Source organism: Trachemys scripta, chromosome 7 (assembly GCF_013100865.1).
Source record: "Trachemys scripta elegans isolate TJP31775 chromosome 7, CAS_Tse_1.0, whole genome shotgun sequence".
Taxonomy (NCBI): Eukaryota; Metazoa; Chordata; order Testudines; family Emydidae; genus Trachemys; species Trachemys scripta.
The window spans coordinates 109,706,984-109,719,975 of record NC_048304.1 but is presented as its reverse complement, the minus strand read 5'-3'; the positions used below and the strand labels follow the sequence as shown (position 1 = coordinate 109,719,975).

General features: G+C 46.5%; 1 pseudogene; it reads right to left on the bottom strand.

Moving 5' to 3' along the window:
* Nucleotides 1–6,416: 6,416 nt before the first annotated feature.
* Nucleotides 6,417–12,250, bottom strand: LOC117880588 (annotated as a pseudogene).
* Between the last annotated feature and the right edge of the window lie 742 nt (nt 12,251–12,992).

The following is a 12,992-nucleotide window of genomic DNA, read 5'->3' as shown; positions in this document are numbered from 1 at the left end:
ATAAAGTCAAGGTCGGGGTAATTAGGTCAATGCAGTGATAGTGTAGACACTGCATTACCTCCGTCAAGTGTCACTGGCCTCCAGGAGCTGTCCCATAATGCCCCACATTGATAGCTCTGGTCACTTTTGTGAACTTTGCTCCCACATTGTATATATGATAAGCATATACTCTGACCACAATAATTTGTCTCTGATTAATTATTTTTTTAATCTAGTCCTTTGGGCCTTCCCTAGTTGTGTCTTGTTAGACTTCTGTTTTACTGTAGACAATATATAACTTAATCAAATCCAAATATAAAATAAATGTCAATCTTCTTGCACATAAAATAATTAGCTTCCACATCAGCAGTTGGCTTCAAAATAGATACTTATATGTATCCAGCAGCTTTTTAAAAAAAGCAACGATCTATTCATTAGCATGCATTATACCTTCTGCTGCTAGTCACTTGCAATCAAGCAGCTTTAAGGAACAGTTCATCAGCATTTTATGGGATGCTATCCTGCCCTGATTCAGCGAGTAGTTTAACTGTAAAAGGCACATTATTGCTTGAGATCACAAGTGAGGTTTTGGGTATGCAACTCTCTCTGGTACCCTCTGGATTCACATGACGTAATCAGCTTTCTGTTCCTTCTACGGATATTTATAGTCACGGGTATTGAAAAATCATAAACAGGACACGGGCAATAACCAAAAAGTCACGACCTGTGACCTGTCAATGACTTTTATTAAAAATACCCCTAACTAAATATTTGGTTCGGGGTGGGAGGGAAGGAGGGGGGGTGCTCTCATATTCGCTGCTGTTCTGGGGGTGGTTCCAGGAGACGCTACTGCTCCTGGGGAGGGGGATGGTCCTGGGGCCCCACCACCGCTGCTGCTGGGGAGGAGGACATCCTGGGGCCCTGCTGCTGCTTCGGGGCGGGGGCAGAAGACGGCAGCCCGGGGTGCCCCCGCTGTTGCTCCAGGCAGGGGGTGGCAGCCCCGGTTCCCCCCTGCTGCCGCTGGTGTTGCTGCTCCAGGCGGGGGGCAGCGGCCCAGGCCGCCGTTGCTGCTGCTGCTCCAGGCGGGGGGCAGCGGCCCAGGCCGCCGTTGCTGCTCCCAGACCGCTGCTCTGGGGCAGCACCTGGAGCCTGCTTCCTGGGGCTGCCGGAGCAGCAGTGGTGCAGCTGGCCCCAGGGTCACCTCAGCTGCATGGGCGGCCCTGGGGTCAGTCGCACCAGCCACTGTAGAAGTCCCGGAGGTCCCAAAAAGTCACAAAATCCGTGACTTCCGTGACCTCCGTGAAAGGCTCACAGCCTTATTTATGAATACTGAACTTGCATCTTCTCTCACTTACACTGGTTTTACAGTGGTGTAACTGTTGGACTCAATAAAGTTACTCCTGATTTAGGCTCCAATTCAGGAAAACATTCCCATGCAAGTCCCTTTTGAGTTCACTGAGTTTTAAGCACATGCTTAAAGATAAGTGTATGCATATGTGTTTTCCAAAAAGAGTATCAAGCCTAATGTTTCTCTTCATAATAAAGGCTTCTTGGTCTTCCTTGGCCAGATCCTCAAGCAGTGTAAATTGCTGAACTTCCATTAATGTCAATAATGAAAGTCTTTCCTACTAAATTAAAATGTGAATCTTGTACACTTTTCCTAGCCCCTAGCAATAAAACTTTTTGGATGCTTGCTGTTTTAATCCATTGTCTCAGCCTCATGTCGTTCAGCTAAAACTTAACATTGGCATGGTGTTTAAAAAGTGCTATTTTGTGCTCCATTAGTTTTACATTGGGTGCCGGGGAGACTGTTTGCAGGAGATGGGATTAGGATTTATTTTTTATGTAACTTCGGTGCCTGAATAATAATGATGATAATGAAAAGTGCAAGAAATGTAGCCAGGACTACTGGCCTTTATAAAGTCATTACTGTTATCAGTTGGCCCCAGGAATGGTCTATGCAGAGACATGGACAGAGACAAAGGAAGGCAAGAGCAGACATAAGGGAAGTATTCATGACATTTGGAAGAAAAATCAATGCATAAATTAAACAGACCAAAATAAATTTGCTCAAAGCTCTAAAATACTCTATCCTTTATAAGCCAAGGACCCTTTTTTCTAATTTCTGTGATTTGTGCTTTAATTAATATGATTTTAGCTACAAAACAATGTCCAAAACTGATTACACAAACTGATTTGCTTCCTTTTTCAGATGATCTTTTAAACATTGCACAGAAGATTTTTTTCCCCCCAAATACAGCAAATACTTTCATCTCAACATAATTAATTAATGCTCAGCACTTTGGTTGGAAATAATAACAAATCCTTTTTATTATAAGCTAAATGACTACTGACGTATTGCATTGTGTGCCCGTTAGGAAAACAGCAACATTATAAGGATCTTCATAGCTGCAGAAAAGACTGCTGTTCAGAAGGATCGTTGTCCTCACCAAGAGTGTTTTCTGTCAGTCTGGGAGATAAGTGTTTTTCCTTATGGAGCAGCACTGTCTTTGCTAAGTGTTTGGTTTTTTGTTTGTCTTTTTAATCTTTGGGAAAACTTGATTCAGGAGAGTCCTGGGTCCCTATATCGTTTATCATTGCTGCACAGATCTAGTTTTGCCTGAGGGCAATAATTTTCTGTGCTTCAGCGAAGTCTTGGAGAACTGCAATGAGATGATAGATAAATACACCAGATAGCTTTTAGGTTTTCCATCGCATTATATACAACTCCCTGTATTTATAAAAATAAGTCAGCGTCATTTTATCTGGGTTTTTTTGCCCCCCAGAAGAAAACAAATGGAAAGTCTTGAGAAAGACAAATACTTTGGGAGACTAAATACATTTCCTGCAACTGCCTTCAACATAGTTTACTACGGTGATCTATGAGAAATGGCTTTTATACACCTAATTTTAAAAGTCCTTTAGCTCAAACATTATGATGAAAAGATGGGAGAAAAAAATCGAGGATTTGTTAGGTTTTCTTTCTTTAAATGCCTTTGGATGGATTGAGGGTGGGATTTTCAAAAGCACTTTCAATAGGATTTATATTCCTAAATCACAGACACTTTTGAAAGCCCCACCCTTACTGTTCATGAAAATGAGGAGCTTCAGCCAGGCATAACATGGACAGGCACTCTCCAGTCCTCTGGCCTCCCCTGCAATATGTTTCCAGTCTAGCTCTGAGCTTTTCATAAGCACAGACCGCAATGCAGAGTGCTCTGTGTAGCAACGTTGATCTTTATTTTAGCAGCCACGTGTTCATGCTGTTCTTTTCAGCGCCTTTACAGTCACACCTCAATGGACATTCACAATTGGCAATCTGTTTTTTGTAGAGCTTAATGCAGAACATTATAGAAAAATATCCTGCTTTGATATGGATACATCTGTGGGATATTTTGTGCTTTAAAAGGCTATTTAGATCAGGCTCACTTATGTTATGTCTACACTGCAATTGGTGATATGATTGCAGTTTAGGTAGGCGTACCCATGCTAGCTTTTATCTAGCTTGTGGCATGAGCTCCAGCATGGATCGCATAAGTCCATCCAGGACTCTGGGTACGTACTCACATTGATTGCCTGTGCCAGGGTCTGTGCCACCATGCCTTCACAGCTATGAAGGTTTGACTACATGAGCTGCAGTCACACCTCTGATTACAGTATAGACATATCCTTAGATTAGTAGGGTTTTTATTAGAGCTGCTCAAAACATTGAAAAGATTTTTCACAAGATTTTGAATTTTGTTTGTTCTCCAGCTTTTATGAAAGTGATTTTTTTCATTTCTTCCACAATTATTTTTTCATTTATTCCATAAAAAAATAGTTTTCCCCTCCCTTTTCCATTTTGCCCTTGAAGAGGGGCTAGAGAGAAAGGGAGAGAGGGGAAAAAAGAAACATAGTAAATGCCATTGGTTGGGTTTTTAAATGGAAAATTAACAATTCATGCAAACAATATTCTAGGTGCTAGAACAAACCAGTACGAGTACTTGTCCATAACTAAGTTTGGGGCTCAGCAGTTACACCACAGAACAAGGCCAATCACCAAGATTTCTTGTTATATGTATTTATGATCATCAATTCTTTAATACCTAACACATTTATCACCGTTGCAGAATTTTTCCAGGGAGGAAGGATATACTAGCAAAATAAAAGCAAAGGAAGACAAAGTGTTTTTTAAGGCACTTTTGAGTGTTTGGTCCCTCATGTTTGAATGGATTGGTCAAAAAGGGACAAGTTTTTAGAATCTCCAAAACATTTGCTTAAAGTTATGATTCAAATCGCTTAGGCCAATTTGCTTGGACTTAATAAGGAGTTAAAATCTAGAATATGGTTACTTGAGGTCATACTAGAGAGCATAGACTTAGCAAGATAACCTACAGTTACTTATATTAAAGAATATAAGGGGAAATACAATCTTTCAAATGAGATCTCAGCATTTATCCTTTTAACTCTGGGATGGGGAAAGAGTCCTTTCTGCACAGCTGTTCCAAGATACTGGTGCACTTTGGATTCTCCAACTTCTTATTGGGTTCAGTCAACTCTAGGGTTCCACAGGGTGGCCTTGGTTTTATATACTCTGATCTCAGGAATCCTTGGGGAGGGCCAGCCTCTGATTTCTATTGGATACATCAACTGAGTGCTTGGCTTTCTGCTGGCATCCAGTAGATCCCAGATCACTCTGAGTCAGGAAGAGCAGGGACTTGAACTTGGGTCTCCCACATCCTAGGCCCGTGTGCTAATGACCAGGCTCAGACTCTCAACCTCCCTGCCCTCTCCCGCAAACTTTTAGACAAACCAGTCCATTTTGACATTTCATTGAATTGTAAGTGTTGCAACCAGCTCTATTCCTATGTACACAGCCACCGTTCATACCTAGTCGTGGGTATTGGGGACGCCCATCTGAAAGGAAATACTGTCCAGGAGACCAGCTTTGTAGTGCTAAGCTGTTCTGGTGAAAGGACTTATTCACTAGAGACTATTTGAATTTTTCTACCCAAAGAAGGCAACAGCTGGGCTTTGAGATCCAGACTGGTGCCAATTAATCAATAAGGTGATAGTTTCCATCCCTCCTTTCAGTCTAGGTGTTTCTTACCCACAGTACAGGGGCGGCTCCAGGCACCAGCACAGCAAGCTGTGAGGGCGGCAGTCAGGCTGCCTTTGGCGGCATGCCTGCGGGAGGTCCACCGGTCCCGTGGCTTCAGCAGTAGTTCGGCGGCAGGGATGCTGAAGGCGCGGCACCAGCGGACCTCCCGCAGGCATGCTGCTGAATCCGCGTGGCCAGCAGACCGCCCGCAGACGCGCCACCGAAAGCCGCCTGACTGCCATGCTTGGGGTGGTAATAACCATAGAGCCACCCCTGCCACAGTATTCAACCAAGACATAACTACTGAATCATAGTGCCCACTAGATCACACAGGCAGGGCCGGCTCCAGGCACCAGCCCACCAAGCATGTGCTTGGGGCGGCGCCTGGAGGGAGGCGGCACTGCGGGGTGCTCCGGCCCGAGAGCGGGACCGTGACTGGGCTTGCCGCCCTCCCCGTGGTGCTCCGGCCGCCGGGGAGAGCAGAGCTGCAGCGGGCTCGCCGCCCTCCCCCCGGCCGCTCGGGGAGAGCGGGGCCCCGGCTGGGCTCGCCGCCCTCCCCCTGGCGCTCCGGCTGGTCGGGGAGAGTGGAAAGCCGCAGCGGGCTCGCCGCCTTCCCCCCCAGCACTCTGGCCGCCAGGGGCTCTCCGCCCTCCTTCCGGCGCTCTGGCCGCCGGGGAGAGCGGAGCCACGGCGGGCTCGCCGCCCTCCCCCCGGCGCTTCAGCCCGGTTGGAGATTGCGGGTCCGCGGCTGGGCTTGGCGCCCTCCCCTGCTGCGCGGCGGGGGGGGGCGGCAGGTGGCTTTTTTGCCTAGGGCAGCAAAAAAGCCAGAGCCGGCCCTGCACACAGGGACACTTCTGCCCCATTAGAAGATCTGGATTGACCACAGAGACTGAAATATAGTTTCCTGTTTATTGTACAGACTAGGAAAGACAGACCAATAATTCCTGTATTTCTTGTACACATGAAAGATTCCCAAGAAAGTGAAGGCAAGTGAATGGCTGCAACAAGCAATGACAACCACTGCACCATCAGAGGCTTCTCTGCTACACTTGTAAGAGAAAACATAGGGTTAGGACTTGAGTCATGAGTTTCGCAGCCACGTCACACAGTCAAATTCATACCCTGTGATCCCATCTTTGCCACTCTGGTTATGTTTTCTGGAAAATTCCTGGAGTGTTGATCTGCATCAAGGATGGAAAGAGGTCCCACCACACTCTCAGCCTCAGCTTCCCTGAAAGTAGGTGCTGCTTCACTACAAGAGGTACAGTATTAGGGAGCTTGTTATGAGTTAGTCCACTCACCCATCGAACATGTTTGCGAGACCTGATAGTTCACTTAGTCAGACCAAGTGAAAGCTTTACAGACTCTGCCTGAAGATAAACACGCTCCCTGGTTGTTGATTAGATGCATGCAACATACATACCATGACTAGAAGGCACATCTTTCTTCCAGAGTCTATGCACAAGGATTGTCCTCCAAGTGACCCACAGTTCCCAGTCTCACAGCAGCTACAAATATTCCTGGGGTCTTCCACAGGTGACCAGCTGCAGGGGGAGAGATGGCAACATTAACAGGGAGAAACCTTGGCTTTTCAACTGCTCTTCCATTTCCCTCTCCCCTCCCTGTCCACCCCCAAAAAGTCTACTCACGTATTGTTTGCTTTGTTGAAGGAACAAGTCTTGTTCAGAGAATCTGGAGCTTGGTCAGCTGCAGTGACCTTCATATGGCATGTAATATAGATTTGGGGCAATTGTGAATAGAGGGATCAAAACTCTCAGAGTGGGACAAGGTAAACTACAATATTGCAGGACCTAGGCCTCTAGTCCGGAGTAAAGGAAACAGATCTTACCAAGTTTCTAGTATCTCCAGCAAACCTGAAAATGTCAACTGTGAACTGAAGGGTATCTTGCTGAGGCCATGGGGATAGGAAAGTTGAGGATGTATCATCCGATCTCCCATCTACTAGATAGCTTGGTTGAAAAGACCCTGGTTAGAGCAATCCTCTGCTCACTAGCTCTTTACAAGGTATGTCAGGCTATGAAAGCCCCTCCTGCCGAGATCCTACCCATTGAAGTTGATCACATATTGGAGAGTGGAGTCCCGCTGTGGAATTAGCATAGCTACACAACCGTCAGTAAAGCGCCTTAGCACAACATGACTTCCAGTACTGCCATCAGCTTGAATGTGAATCATATCCCCCAGGTGGAATCCATTGGAGGTCCTCTCAGCTGCCCAGTCATCTGCAAAAGCCCGACAAGCTGTGCACTTAGAATTAACAAAGGTGAATCAAGGGACAGTGTTTCCCATTATTATTGTGTTTGAGGAGGAGAGTGGAGGTATTTACTACAACGATCATTACAAGATGCAGCATCTTCTCTTTCCAGAAGAAAGCCCATTCTTTCTAGCCAGACATATCAGGTGCAAGAAGCAGTGCATTCTCCAGGATAAGTGCTGGTCCCTACTGAGCTACTCCCCCCAGGAAGCTTTCATCACTCCCCCACATAGAAAGTAACTTGAACTGGAAACCCAAATGTGTATACACACGTGCCTACCCCTCAACATACTAGACTCCTCTGCCTTCAAGAGACCCAGTAAGGAGTCTTTTTTGCATATCATCTGCCTCATGTTGCTATGATTTTGGCTACTGCCAAGGAAGTCCCCACATTTTTCATACCGCCTACCGTTCATCAGATGCAAGGAAAAACCCAGCCTCTCTTCTGCAGATAGTGTAGACCTGAAGGGAACCCATGTTGGCTTGATTGCTTGCTGCTCACATTGTTTCTCCTGAAAGATAGAAACCCAGAGTGGTATCCGCAAAGCAACTTAGGTGCCTAGACTCCAGAGTAGGCACCTAAGTCCCCCATGTGCATCACCATTGGGATCTATTAGACTCCTGCATGGCTGTCGCCTAACCGTGTAGGTGCTAAACTCAGGACCTAACTTGCCACTGCAAAAGTTCCCTAGGAAATTCTGGGGCATGCATACTTCTGCCTCCCTCCGGGCATCCCTCCGGGCATCTATCTCCCACCTAAGCTACAGAGCAATTCACAAACAGGGGGCAGATAGGCATGAAGCCACTTAAGTTGCATGCAGGGGCAAATTCAGTAGATGAGCTCAGAGGCCACCTACTGGATCAGGTCCCATTCAAATTTGATTGGAGGAGGCGGTGATGCCAACCTTAACTTTTAACCCAGTGGCTAGAGCACTCACTTGGGATGTGGGAAACCCTGGTTCAATTTCCCCTCTCTACCTGACTGGAAGAAAAGAACTAGAGTCTCTATTCAAATCCTCCCCCACCTCAGGCAGAGAGGGGGAAATTGAATCTAGTCTCCCATATCCTAGGTGAGTACTCTAACCACTAAGCCATGGGATAGTCTGACGTGGGGCTCCCTCAACCTCTTCTGCTGAAGCTGGTTAAGTAATGAAAGAGTGATTGGAGCAGACGGATGGGACCCAGGATCTCCCACCTCCCAAGTGGGAGCCCTAGCAACTGGACTATAGAGACTCTCTCTCTCTCTCTGGTCTAGAGCAGCACCAGCACTACCACCTCCTCCTCTGGAGGTTGTGTGTGGAGCAAGGTAGGTGCTGAACTTGTTCCTGTAAGGAACACCTTAGGTGCTTAAGATGCCTGACTTCAGGCAGTGGGTTCCTGTTTGTGGAACACTAGCAGAGATAGGCACCTTCCTGCAGCCCAGACTTATGAGGCTTGGTCTATGCTATGTCGGTATAACTACGTCACTGACCTAGCCTCCCATGCAGACAGAACTATGTTGACAAGGGGGCTTTTCCCGTTGATATACTCCAGCTCCCCAAGAGGTGGCAGTGTCATTGTCCAGGTGCCTAGGCTCCCTAACTCGGGTTGTTGATTGAAATGTTGTTCCTGTGACTTTCTAGGCACCTAAAAGTTAGACACTGAGACACTCAGTGTTGCAATGCCCACGTCTGGATCCCCTCCCCTCCTCTCCCAGACCCCGGTTGCTAAAGCAAAACTGAGACTGGCAAGTGAAATGTGAAAGATGAGATTAAAGTGCCTGACTCACCTTAGATAACAACACTCAATAGGAATCACAGCTGGATTTGTTCTTAAGATAATAGAGTTGTTTTCGGGGAATGGGTTGTAAAAAAAGGTTTGTGCTGTCTGGTGTCATCTGGAAAGATTCACATATTGAAGGGAGAGAATCTAGTATAATTAATCCTTCATTTAAAGACTATCAAATCAGCAAGGCATCTAGCACTCAGGCTATGTTGGGCCTTTAGTGTTAGCTCCATGGCAGGGTAACTCCTGCAGAAACATTTGTCACCATATGCCATGGAAATCTGCAGCGCCCTGAGGAGATTATAAACTGCATTCAGTAGTTTCTTCTGCCTTCTAAATATTAGAAATAGTGATAGTCAGGTTCTTTCCCCCAAATTGTAGACCCACAACTGTTTGGAATCAGGTCACCCTCAGAGATTGTCTTTTTACCCCAAAGAAAAGGAAAGGTGCCCAGGTACCCACCAATGTAGTAAATGCTCCTTTGGGTGATTTTTCACTAATGGCAGTTTTAAAGGTCCTAGTTACTCCAGTTTTCAGTTGTGGAAAGAGTTACTTTAATACTTTGGATTGCAAGTGGAGAATATGCATTCAACTATCACCAAGACTTCTTTTCAGAGATGTACCTGAGCCAGTATAGGGTGGCACAACTTCATTTTAAGTAAATTTGTTAGTCAATTGATCCCCATCTCAGATATGGAAGGCCTCTTCATTCTCAAGCATGACACACTTGAGAAAGTCCCTAGTAAACTCTGATCTGGATTTTGGTTGGCCGTGTGAAGTGGATGAGGACTTCATCCCAGCAGCTTTACATGAATTCACACCTAATCTGCTTTAACAAGGACAGGCACCAGTTAGAAGGAATTAGATAAATGAGACCCCTATTCATTTCCGTAAGCAGATTGGCTTGTACAAAGTTGTAGTCTTTAGGAATGTTATAGAAGTAACAGAGTATTTTAATTAGTTTGAGAACCAAAAGGTAAATGTGATGCAGCCTGTGGGTGGGACCCACAGAGGTACTAAGGCTTTGGTTTAGGTACCCAAGTCCCAGTTTTGGCTCCACTGTGATCTGCAAACCCCCCACTGAATATTGTAGCCACCTAAACTCACTTGGCACCTACGTTTTCAAGGTAAAGGTTCCCTCAGCTGCAGCACCTACATTTCTGCCTCTAGCATGTGCACTGCTGCCTCCCTCTAGGTGTCTGGATGCCTCTTTCCAGCCTAAGCCCCAGAGCGAATCACAAAACCAGGGGAAGATAAGCATTTAGCTATTATTTCATGGGGGGAGGGAAGGGGAGAGGTGATCCAGCAGGTGGCCTCTGACTATGCCTACTGGGTCGGGTCCCATTCAAAATCTGGCTGGAGGAGACAGTGTTGGTGGTTCTTGCCTTATAACTTTTAGCCCAGTGGTTAAAGCACTGAGCTGGGAGGTGCAGTTCACCCCACTCCACCTGAGGGCATGAAAGTACTTGGACAGGGGGCTGCCACCTCGCAGGAGAGTGCTCTACCCACTGAGCTATGGGATAGTCTGGTGTGGGGCTCCCATCTCTCCGGTAGCAGCTGTTCCAATGTGGATAAATAATGAAAGAGGGACTGGAGCAGAGGGAGTGGACCAGGAGTCTCCCACTTTCCAGGTGGACGCCGTAACCACCAGACTACAGAGTTAGTCCCAGTCTCTCCCGGGCCCAACCACCATTTAATGATTTATCCCCAGTGGAATAGTCATTGGGCATCTCCCATAGATTAGCTTATGAGCCTCCCCAACTAGCATGCTGGCTTCTTTGGATCACATTGTAAAGCACCTATCCCTCCCCGTGCAGTGTACAGGGAGCCTAGACACCCAGCCCAGCTTTGTGGATTTTCAAGGTGCCTAAAAGTTAGGTGCCACAACACCCAACATTGCAACCCCTAAGTCCCTTTGAGGATCCCACCCCTAATACCCATTAAAATGTTTATCTCACTCCAGTGTCACATACTGAAGTCACATCACAATGCAGTGCACTCTCAGAACTAGGGGGACCATATTTCCCAAAGGGAAAACAGGCCTGAGCCACTTACCCAAGCCACGTCTCCCCCTCCCTGCACGAGGCTGGCGTTGCTGCTTGCCCAAACCCTGCCTGCCCCCTGTGCAAGGCTGGGGCTGACGTCGCTGCTTGCCCGAGCCCTGCCACCCTCTCTGTGCAGGGCTGAGATTGCCACTCACCCCCACATTCCTGTGCAAAAGTGGGCATTGATCAAGGTGGGAAGAGCAAATAGGACAAATGCCCACTTTTGCAAACAAACAAAACTGGGATGCCTGGGACAGAGCTCAAAAAAGGGACTGTCCCAGCCAAAATGGGACGTACAGTCACCCTACTCAGAATGTTGTAGCACAACAGCTTGACTCCCTGCAGTGCCGTTGTCTTCTTACAGCTGGCTGTAGGGAGAAGCCGAATCCCAGCAGCTTCTCTCACCTTCACGGGAGGAGTAAACAAAGGGCACAGACCACCAGACTGTCTGTACTGTGCTTCCTGTTCCAACTTGCGCGGGTCAGCTGGCACTGTGACTGCACTTGTGCTGAGAACCCTGCCAAATCTAGGGTAGCACACCAATAATACCTCCAGGTTCTGTTGTTTTAGAGATTTCAGAATTACACAAGCCAGAAGAGTTTTCTGGTTATCCACAACTAGACAGAGCTAAGGGGGAGTCATTAGATACTGACCATGCAAGCGGACTAGAGTTGAACAGTTTAATTTTGAGAGCGCAAACCCAGGCCTTACCTGCAGAACTCTGCCACATTCATGCAGCCCCATCTGAAAGATAACCCTGTTGGCTGCAGCATTCAAAACAGAGTGCTGGCAAGCAGCCGGGCCAAGGCTCAGATCAGTAGCTTTGATCAGGTGGCCTATTCCAAAGAGGTCCTGTTATTACAGTTATTACCATCTGAGACTTTTGGCATTGCAAGGTAACAGATTGCCATGAGGACAGAGCTCTAGCTAGAGTCCACAGAAGGGATGGAGCAGGTGATGGCACATAGGACCGTCTTGGGGAAATATTAACTCCGTTTGAGAGTCTCCAACTCTGCTAAAACACTTCTAGACAAATCCCAGAGGTTAGAGCAATGTACGGTACTATATTAATGATCAAAAGCAGAAACATCACTTCCTACTTTCACCCATTCTGACTATTTCACCCGAGCAATTGCACCACACACAAAGGCGGTTGCTCTGAATCCCTTTATACCCCATGCCCATTCACAGCTGCGTCAGTTAATTGACTCTCTCTCAGCCTGTAGTAAGTAATCTGCAAGCAAGCAGAGCCCTTTCCAGTGGCCAGAGCAGAATGTGGAGTAGGAGGAGTAATGAGAACTTGTCCCACTTGTCCCTATCTTGATCTGTGTGGGGGGAAATTCCTGAAGGGTTCTTGGAAACGTATTGGTAAGCTTGTTTAATTTGGGTGGGAAGTATCAGTTATAGTTAGTCTGTGATGCTGCTTAATATCAGAAGGGCTTTTTCATATATTTTATGCAGTGTACATTCAGTAGTAAATTAAAACCTTAAAGGTTGGTGGTTAATTAGGAGAATAAATGTCATTAATTGCAGTGGTAAGATTCTAACTGAATCTATCCTTTTTTCTAGCAAACATAATGGACAGCTGCTCCCATTTTGCCCCGCATGACTTTTTTGATCTTCACAAGTTGGAAAATGCATTTTCCTGCATACTCACATGACCCTAATACTGCAAACGTTTAGACCCTTACATACTATTGAAGTGTGTAATGTTAATCACTTGAATAAATGTTTCAGAGCATACAAGCAGGTGTAACTAGAGACAGAGACTGAGCCTATATACTGCTGTGACAGGTTGGATCACAGAACCCTCCTTGGGAGCTGCCACCCGATGTGCCAAGACTACTTCTAC